Raw genomic sequence first — 10,824 nt, 5'->3', positions numbered from 1 at the left:
CTGGCTCCGGCGAGGTAATCGCCAGCACTTGCCCAGAAAGCCTGCCCCCCCCCCCCCCCCGCCCGACCCTCTCCCCTCAACCAGCCCATCACTGCATTCCGAAGTCTCTGAGATCACGGCCCACCAAGCACTCAACATTGTTCCTACTCACAAATGAAGCTCGGTGTTCTGTATACTGTAACACAGGTACAATTAATTACTGAAATCGGATGTTTCACCGTATTACATGAACGCTAAAAGGAATCCGTTAAATTACGGCTACACGATAAATCAGTCAAATCTAAAGCCCGTAAATTCAACTGAATACCTAGGAATTACAATTACGAACAACTTAAATTGGAAGGAACGCATAGAAAATGTTCTGGGGAATGCCAACGAAAGACTGCGTTTTATTGGCAGGACACTTAGAAAATGTAACAGATCTACTAAACAGACTGCCGTCCTCTTTCAGAATACGGCTGCGCGGTGTTACATCGATAAAGTTCAAAGAAGGAGAGCAAGTTTTGTGTTATCAAATAGGGGATAGAGAGTGTCATTGGGATGGAAATCACTAAAACAAGGGCGTTTCTCGTTACGGAGAAATCATCTGACGAAATTCCAGTCACCAACTTTCTCCTCCGAATGCGAAAATATTTTGTTAACGCCGACCTACGTAGGGAGAAACGATCACCTAGCTGAAATAAGATAAATTAGAGCTCGCACGGAAAGATGTAGGTGTTTGTCTTTTCCGTGTGCTATATGAGATTCGAATAATAGAGGTGATTGATGAACGCTCTGCCAGGCTCTTAAATGTGATTTGTAGAGTATCTATATAGATGCAGATGTAGATGTACAGAAATGAATCACTCTTCTCCTCTCATTTATCCACAGTATAGTCGCACTCCATCATTGGCTACCATAAGCAAGTAAACTAGACTGCGGTAATTTTTCCTGTACCTTTGGTCAGTTAAGATCGTACCTGTATTACACGTACATCAACTGTGTTGCATACCTCTTGGGCGTTATCTGATAGTGATCGATCCCTTTACATATGCTACCAGTACCTTACCGGATTTTCCCTAGGGATCATAAACGGTGAACTGTATAGAAATTAACTGGGGATATATAAAGGGCTAGGTAAAATACGGTAATTTTGTTTCTAAAAATTATCCAACTGTCTGGTACTTAAGAATAACCAGTATTTATAGCAAAATTAAAATTCTCAATGTTTAATTCGGATCTTATTGAAAATGGTTGCTCTGTAATGTGAAAAATGGAATGTTGCAGTAAAAGAGAAAAGAAAGCAATACAGATTTACTATGCAGCTCCAGAAAACGCAATTTCCTCCAAAAAGGTTAAAAAAATGGTTCAAATGTCTCTGAACACTATGGGACTTAACGTCTGAGGTCATCAGTCCCCTAGAACTTAGAACTACTTAAACCTAACTAAGCTAAGGACATCACACACCTCCATGCCCGAGGCAGGATTCCAACCTGCGACAGTAGCGGTCGCGCGGTTCCAGACTGTAGCGCCTAGAACCGCTCGGCCTCTCCGGCCGGCAAAGGTTAAAAATTTAAAAAAAATCACAAAACGTGAACACACCAAACATGGCTTCGACTCGTCGTCGATCTTATTATATAAAACATTTTTCTGTTATTCAGAAATATTTTTCCCATTGCTAATAATAACAGGAAACACTTACTTTTGATTATCCTGAAGAACGTTCTACTGAGCACAAAATAACAACAATAACAACATTAATTTTTATGTTCGTGCATGTACTCTATACTTTTATCAAAAAGGACTGCGCAGAAGTTACTTAATCAACTAGCTATTATTACTTACAATGCAATTTATATTTTGTAAGGATATAAAATATACAATGGACTAACACTGAATGACACATGGTTCCAGTTACGTGTAAATTAAAGAAACAAAGAAGCAAATTCCTCCCTTAAACATCCATTTACGTTCTGCCAATGCTGCCAATTCTACCATTTACTAGGTCATTTATGTACTATACGAAAACCACCGAAACGTAGTTTGGCACAGCAAAACTCTAATTCACTCTCCTCATTTAATTGCCAAAAGTTGCCTTTCCTGCTTATGGCTGGCAAATTTTCTTTATTTTTATAAAACTGTTGTTTCTTTACTGTGATTGCGATTTTTAATATTTCAGATCTTCAGGCTGGTGGAAGCATACCATGACTCAGCACACGCCTGTGTTCTGTATAAGGTACTAGAAACAGTAAGTGAGTGACACAACTATAAAAGGAATTATCATTTTCTGATGATGATGATGATGATGTTTGGCTTGTGGGGCGCTCAACTGCGTGGTTATCAGCGCCGGTACAATTACCCAATCTTTGCTCAGTCCAATTTCGCCACTTTCCTGGATGATGATGAAATGATGAGGACAACACAAACACCCAGTCATCTCGAGGCAGGTGAAAATCCCTGACCCCGCCGGGAATCGAACCCGGAACCCCGTGCTTGGGAAGCGAGAACGCTACCGCGGGACCACGAGCGGCGGACATCATTTTCTCTTTGTAGTTATTTCATTGTTGTCGTCCCATTTGGACGTTCGGGGACTGTCAGCTGTACGAACATTCCACTCTTAAGCCAAGTGTTTGTAAAATATTTGAAACTACTATAACAAAATTTAAAGACAAACAGATTACATACGGTTTCATACTCATTAGCAGCTTTTTTCCTGAAGTGGAAAAAGATTTTTAAAAACAGGCACACATTCACACACACAGACACAGACACATACACACTCACACACACACACACATCCGAGCTTGAGGAGGAAAGTTGTGGTGGTTAGGGTGAATGGCATTGGTAGGGATGTGGTTCGGTATAGAAGAAGCAAGCTGCATCACCAACATCGTCAGGGTGAAAAGTTTGTTGCTGGTTTCTCATATCCCTTGTTACCTTTCCAGTTCCTGCATACACAGTCATGGATAAGCGTTGGGAGGATATTTGGTGGGGTACATGGGGATAAGATTATGAATAGCGGATAATGAGTAGGATGGGATGCTGGTCACTTCCGAATGGATACAATACCCCTGCAGTGTTACGACCAAGGGTGTAGTAAACGGTATGAGGGGCGTTCTCAATGTAACGTTAACATACTTTTTCTCGGCCAATGTTCTGTTGGAAAAATGCGGAATTTATTGTGAGCTATCGTGGAGTATTCCCGCTTCATCCCGTACAGTATCATGAAGTTCCTGTTGGTGATGGGGCTATAGGTACTAGCCCTTGAAAATGGCGTCTGCAACGATGGTGCATTCCAGCGCTGTTTGTGAGTCTCATTTGTCGAAAAATCAGAACACCGCCGATACTCATAGTCACTTCCTCAATGTTAACGAAGATCTGACAGTCAACAAACGCATGGTGAGCCGCTGGACGAGGTATCTGTCATTATCGCAACAAGGTCGCGCAAATCTGCCCATCTCCCGCTTTCCGACCGCCACACACAGCCGTGATCCTTTCAGTTTTGGAACGTGCTGATGGTCTCATCTGAGGTGATCGATGGATCACAATCGAAGCCCTGGCTGCTCAACAGGACTGGTGGTGACAAAACACTTCTTTTCCAGACAGCGTACTCAAAGCGGTATGCCTGGTGGGTTCCTCGCTGCCTAACAGAAGACCGTGAAGAGCAACGAAGAACCACCTGTGTGGTATCCTTGCGCATTAGGAGGCTGAAAACGGCACTTTCTTCTCGAACATTATCACAGGTAACAATTCATTGATTAATCACTCTGAACCGGAAATAAAACGGCGATCAACGTAGTGCCACAACACCACCTCTCCGGTTAAGAAATAGTTCGAAGTGGCACCCTCAGCCGGTAAAGTCACGACGACGGTTTTCTGGGACCTGAAGGCATTCTGTGTGATGTCCTCCGTCGTGGTGCAACGGTCAACCCTGAAGTATACAATGCTACCCTCAGAAAAACGAAGGTTCGTGGCCACAAAAATGCAGACGAATTGTCTTCCTCTATGACTACGCAAGGCGCCACTCAATTCTGCATACACGAGAGGAGCTAACAAGACTTCACTGGTCTGCTCTTCCTCATCCACAGTACAGCCTGGGGTCACACGCCTTCCGACTTTCATCACTAAGCCACAAATTGTGGCCATCACATTGAATGGCTATTATGCTAAAAAACAGGGTTTACAGCCTAATCATTGGGGAATAATATGGTTTATTGGAATCGTGAATAAAAACAGCCTGCTTTCATCAAGAAAAATGTGTTGAATAACTGATTAAACGCCCCTCTAATGGTGATATCAGTGGCGTGTCAGATAATGTATAAGCACGCTTTGATTGTTAGAAGGAAATGTATATTGTGGAAGAAGATGCTGTACTTAATTTTTGCCATGAGAGGATTTCGAAGTGGTTTATGTGAATGATAATTAAAGAGGTTTTACTCTAGGGTATAGAGAAAGTTGAAGTGAACTTGGTTCTGGGTGTAGCTGGCTTTGGTTCGCAGGTAAAATATCTAGTCTCCAGGGGGGTTGATGAAGGGAGCATGGTCACTGGGGTAGGTGAACGCTGTGTAGTACAGTCGTTATGAGACTGATAATACCTTTAGGACTAGCCTGTTAGTGGATGAAGTTTTGGTGATGAATGGGATTAGAGATTTGTCAGAGTGCCATCGTTTAATTTGTACAGCGGAATGACTGAGTTGCACGGGTTTATATTTTTTAAACGTTGTACTAGGTGTGCTCAGATCATAGAAGGGCAGTCCAGGGCCACTGTGTCCATCGAAATGTCATCAAAACATACTGCCAATGTGGTGGACATCAGAGCACAAAGCGAGAATTACCCCACTACTTCCGAGCGAGGAAGGCAGAAACGCAACCGTCACAGTGCTGCATTACATGATAGTGTGAAGTAAGATTAAGATAAGGCAAACCTATGTTTCTAGCATTTGTAGACTTAGAGAAAGCTTTTGACAATGTTGACTGGAATACTCTATTTCAAATTCTAAAGGTGGAGGGGTAAAAAACAGGGAGAGAAAGGCTATTTACAATTTGTACAGAAACCAGATGGCAGTTATAAGAGTCAAGGGGCACGAAAGGGAAGCAGCGGTTGGGAAGGGAGTGAGACAGGGTTGTAGCCTCTCCCCGATGTTATTCAATCTGTATATTGAGCAAGCAGTAAAGGAAACAAAAGAAAAACTCGGAGTAGGTATTAAAATCCATGGAGAAGAAATAAAAACTTTGAGGTTCGCCGATGACATTGTAACTCTGTCAGAGACAGCAAAGGACTTGGAAGAGCAGTTGAACGGAATGGACAGTCTCTTGAAAGGAGGATATAAGATGAATATCAACAAAAGCAAAACGAGGATAATGGAATGTTGTCGAATTAAGTCGGGTGATACTGAGGGAATCAGATTAGGAAATGAGACACTTAAAGTAGTAAAGGAGTTTTGCTATTTGGGGAACAAAAGAACTGATGATGGTCGAAACAGAGAGGATACAAAATGTAGACTGGCACTGGCAAGGAAAGCGTTTCTGAAGATTTAAGTGTCAGGAAGTCTTTTCTGAAAGTATTTGTATGGAGTGTAGCCATGTATGGAAGTGAAATGTGGACGATAAATAGGTTGGACAAGAAGAGAATAGAATATTTCGAAATGTGGTGCTACAGAATAATGCTGAAGAATAGATGGGTAGATCACATAACTACTGAGGAGTTATTGAATAGGATTGGGGAGAAGAGAAGTTTGTGGCACAGCTTGACAAGAGGAAGGGACTGGTTGGTAGGACATGTTCTGAGGCATCAAAGAATCACAAATTAAGCATTGGCGGGCAGCGTGGACTGTAAAACTCGTAGAGGGAGACCGAGAGATGAATACACTAAGCATATTCAGAAGGATGTAGGTTGCAGTAAGTACTGGAAGATGAAGAAGCTTGCACAAGATGGAGTACCATGCAGAGTTGCATCAAACCAGTCTCAGGACTTAAGATCACAACAACAACAACAACACTTCGTCATGTCAGCGATAGATCCCCACTGCAAAGTCAAATTTAGGCAAAAGGATCTGAGCCCCCCCCCTCCCCTCCCCTCCCCCCCACCGATAACCACGGTGAAGAAGGGAGCTCTAAAGGGACCGACTAACAAGGAAAATACATTTTTACAGGAAAAACCCACGTGTCATAGGCGCAGGCGCCACAATTTAAATCATGAGGCTTTCTGAGCTCAAAGACACATTCATGCATGTGGCTATCCGATCCATGTTACTATAATCAGAGAGAATGGTTGTCTACTGAGTTTCACTGGAACCACGAAAAGCTGGTCGATGATGATGAGCGTGATACCTGCTTGCTGACTTCAACACCAAGACACAGACAACCCGATGCATGCCATAGCTGTCTTCTGCCGCTGCTGCCAACTGGCACATAAAAGATGAGAAGAATGGTGTGCAGCCAGCCTTGCCTCACTGTGCGTCATAACGGATGATCTTCAAGCTGTCCTTTGCACCATGACCAGGTGTGGCTTTTTTGTGTAGTCTCCTGGTCGACTTGTGAACATCTGTTGCAGACTTGTGCGATTCATGATGGATGACCGTGGCCTTCATGACAATCAATATCCTAGACCACACTCAATCTTCACCTCAGTGCCTGATGCGAGTGTCTACGAGAGTGCTGAGGTGAGAGCAGAGCTATATCGTAGAAAGTCTGGGCAAGCAATGCTCCCTCTCCCCCGTCTCCTCTCTCCCCACCCCACTGGCGCCAAGAAAGCATGCCGCTATGCCTTACTTACCTGCAGGGTAAAGCGTAACATCACGTCTTTCTAACAAAACAAGATATCAACACTTGTTTGTGGCACGTACTTATGCCCAACCGTCGATCGCCGCCGTGAGGATACTTTATAGCTCTATAAACTCAACACAGGGAACAAATGTTATTACAGATACCAGCCCCCCCCCCCACCGACCCACCCTCTATGACCGGTGTTCTGTTGAAAATGTGACTCCAGTTCTCCAGGCTACGTTAGTTCTGCCTTGTTAGATGGGGGCCTGGTGGAGAGAATTGTTACAGGTTATTACAGGTTATAGGGGAAGCGGGGTTAGTGTATTGTGTAAGAAAGTAAGTTTTAGGTGGGCTCATACCATCCTATTAGAGATTGTCATTACAGCGAAGATAGTTTTGGCAGTGGCAGAATACAGGATGTTATTTGTCATGTACAAATTTATGGCTGCACACTCGATGACTGACCGTTGAAGCAATTTTGGTAAATTTGCAGACGAGGTAAATAAGACCAAAGTCATTGCTGATGTGGAGGGTTTTCTGGGTTAATTCATCGCGCTGGGAATTCAATATGTATCTGAAATCATCATTTGGGCTTTAAGAGTCAACTCATGATCACACCTCTTATAGTGGAATGATGACAAGTAGGTAAGAATTGTCTTTCGTAGGGGGGAGGGGGAGACATGTGACAGATGGCTTTGGGATCAAAAGTAATGTGAGAGCTTTTGCAGAGGAGATCAGTACAGAGGTTGGGGTCTGGATGCCCTATTATGACAGAATCCCTTCTAGGGATTTCTTGTTTCGTTAGCAGTTTTAGATGCTATTTTTTAAGTTCTAGGAACAGGGATTTTAGTTTTAAGGATTTTTTAATCTGGATGGGAGAGGATAAATATGTGATTGGTAGGGTTGGATGTTGCATGGTAAGAGTTCATTTACACAATGTTGTCTTGCTGAGTTTGAGATTTTTGTGGCTGCAGCACTTACGGAGTTTGGCATTTTAGTTTTTCTGTAGTGGCTCATGGGAGGAAAGAAGATGGTGGGATAGGAAATGGTGGGATATGGCGTTCTTGGTGGTACCTCCAGTTGGGTGGTATATTAAGGCTTGTTGGAGGTATGCTTGGGATTTCTGGCGTTGGTGCAGTTGCTCAGTGCGTTTTGTTTCTTGCTGCTATGTTAGATGTGACGGGTACTGGTCATTGCCTCAGATTAAACTAAAAGGAAAATATTGGAAGGATGGAACAAATAATAGTCCTGGGTGTGACTGGAAATGAAATTGGAGGAAGGTGAGGTAGGATATAAGGTAGTGAGACAGAGAACATGCTTTACATGTTATAGTACAAGCAAAATCCCTGGCCGCAAGATACACAGTCGGCTGGGGAAGCATGGGGACATTGGCAGTGGTGGGGGCCGCTCAGAGCACTGTAGGGGAAATGTAGAGCACTCGAGCGGAAGTTACATTCTAAACTGAAGCCTACGCTCAAGTATTTGTAGATATTAAGTGGCGCCCCTCCATGCCCGCACTTGCATTGTGCCATTCAAAAAGAACTACTGTCACCTCTGCTTTTGTTAGTATCTAAAAAGAATTCCGCCGACAATGCAGCGATTTATTTTCGCCTGGCTTGATAACCATTTGTAACTTTCAGAGAAGCGTCATCACTGGCGAATTCTGAGTAAAACCTACAAATCTCTCTGGCTGCCATGACAAAATTTGATTCTTTTGCAAAAAAACAGCTGAATTTACACTTTCTCACCTCACAAACATGTTGTGCAGACTCAGTTGTGGGAGAATTATGAAGCAGGGGTTTATTAAGTTTGTTAAATGAGGAACTGGAGAAAAGTAAAGTCAGTAGCTTATGAAAAAGTACATCCTATGAGCAAAAAACCTGTAATGCCTTCGTGTATGTTGTTCCAAAACAGGTGGCCGTTAGATAACTCGTCTCAAGTCCAAATAAAAAATTCAAATTCAATATGTTAGCTAAATTTCATATGCTGCAACGTATTACGTAAGATGCACGAAACGCAAAATCGTAGCGACCCCTTTTCTTCATTGTATACTTTTCCCGAATTTCGCGCAGTGTCTTGCTTTCTGTAGCCACACAATTTTGATAAAACGTTGGTACAATGTCTAAATGGATAATGTATCCTGTGAAGAAATCAGAAACGCTACTATAACCAATTTTTGATCGGGAACCTTTAGTTGCGCATGAGCCATCTTAACCCACACCGAAATCTGTCATCTGAGATTTGCATTATTATATCATTGTTGGCAATTTTATCATCACTAAGCTCACAATCAGAATCCACCTGCGAACTGTCTTGACAATCATTATCAGAAAGCTCATTAGCGGAATCCAATTTTGCACTTTCTTCAAGGTCATTATCATAAGCTCATTCTCAAAATCCAATTTTGAATCTTCAGCAGAGTCACTTTCTTTAAGCTCTCAATCCTGTTCTGATCTTTTATATGTATTTTTTACTATTACCTGAGATTTATCAAAACTGACTTTCATAGATTCATCAACGGCAGTTTCTATACGTCCCACGTGTTCTTGATAAGGATACAGGAGAAAGATCGCCTGTGCATGGTTATTGCGATATGCTGAATGCTCCAATATCCTCTTCCTGCGTATACAAATGCCAAGTTAGGCGGGTATTTACATCTAAAGGGGCTCTGCTTGTATTTTGTTTGAAACAATGTCTAGGTGTATAAAGATCTGGAAGATTCATTTCGACACATTTCGTAATAGGTGTGTTTAGCGCGAGTGTACGAATGCCCGCAGCACGTTGCATCTAATTTAAAAATACAATATATTTCCTCGCAATCAGCACAGATCGTTTCTGATAATAATGGTGACAACAGTCGAAAGTCGCGTAGAATATAGTCAGATTCATCTGTCTTTCCTTCAGTGGGTTTTTTTTTTTTTTTTTTTTTTTTTTTTTTTTTTTTTTTTTTTGCACTCGTACTAGCAACTTGTGTTTTTCAACGCTGTTCCTAGCAATACTGTCAAATTTTATTCGCGGAACCCTCCCGCCGGAGGTTCGAGTCCTGCCTCGTGCATGGGTGTGTATCTGTTGTTCTTAGCGTAAGTTGGTTTAAGTAGTGCTTAAGACTAGGGACCGATGACGCATATCATTTCATCAACAGCAAATTTTATTTCTAATGGTTCAAATGGCTCTGAGCACTATGGGACTCAACTGCTGTGGTCATAAGTCCCCTAGAACTTAGAACTACTTAAACCTAACTAACCTAAGGACAGCACGCAACACCCAACCATCACGAGGCCGAGAAAATCCCTGACCCCGCCGGGAATCGAACCCGGGAACCCGGGCGTGGGAAGCGAGAACGCTACCGCACGACCACGAGATGCGGGCAAATTTTATTTCTGTACGTATGTTCCTCTCATAGGATAGAGAGAAGGACAAAGAGAGAGAGAGAGGGAGAGAGAGAATAGAAATTTGTGATAAGGTCTTATGGGATCAAACTACTTAGGTCTTCGCTCTCCAAGCCTACACACTACTTAATCTAACTTACGCTATGGACAAGACGCACACCCATGCCCGAGGGAGAATTCTAACCTCCGACGAGGGAAGCCATACGGACCGTGACAGGGCGCCTCAGACGCTATCTCATTGACAGTTTTACTGCAGTCACTGAAACTTTGGTTTTCTTCGCTTTTTACATTATTCCACCTCTTCATCACTATCTAATTACAATGTATGGAGTGTCACTTATGTCGAGGTATGTTTGATAAAATTAGTTATTGGTATTTCATCATATGAAAGAATGTGTAAGAGAGCGATAAAGTAGTGCACGCGAATTCTCACCCTCTAATACTGAAAGCAGATTCCCGTCTCCGCTGCGTCCGCACCGGTAGGCCGTCGGCCACGGGCATAGCTGACCTCTCAGAATAAAAGTGTGTCTTCTCTGGCCGCCAGGCGTTGTGCTGTCATCAATCACCAGGCGTCGGCGTCTTTTTAGTGCTGGTAGACTGTAGGGGCGTTGACCGCAAGAGGGTACGTATGTATCATGGTACGAATAAAGTTTTTTAAAGTAACTGGACTCTCTTCCAATGTTGATCACTT

Source organism: Schistocerca cancellata, chromosome 7 (genome assembly GCF_023864275.1).
Source record: "Schistocerca cancellata isolate TAMUIC-IGC-003103 chromosome 7, iqSchCanc2.1, whole genome shotgun sequence".
Classification (NCBI taxonomy): Eukaryota; Metazoa; Arthropoda; class Insecta; order Orthoptera; family Acrididae; genus Schistocerca; species Schistocerca cancellata.
This window is presented reverse-complemented; position numbering follows the sequence as displayed.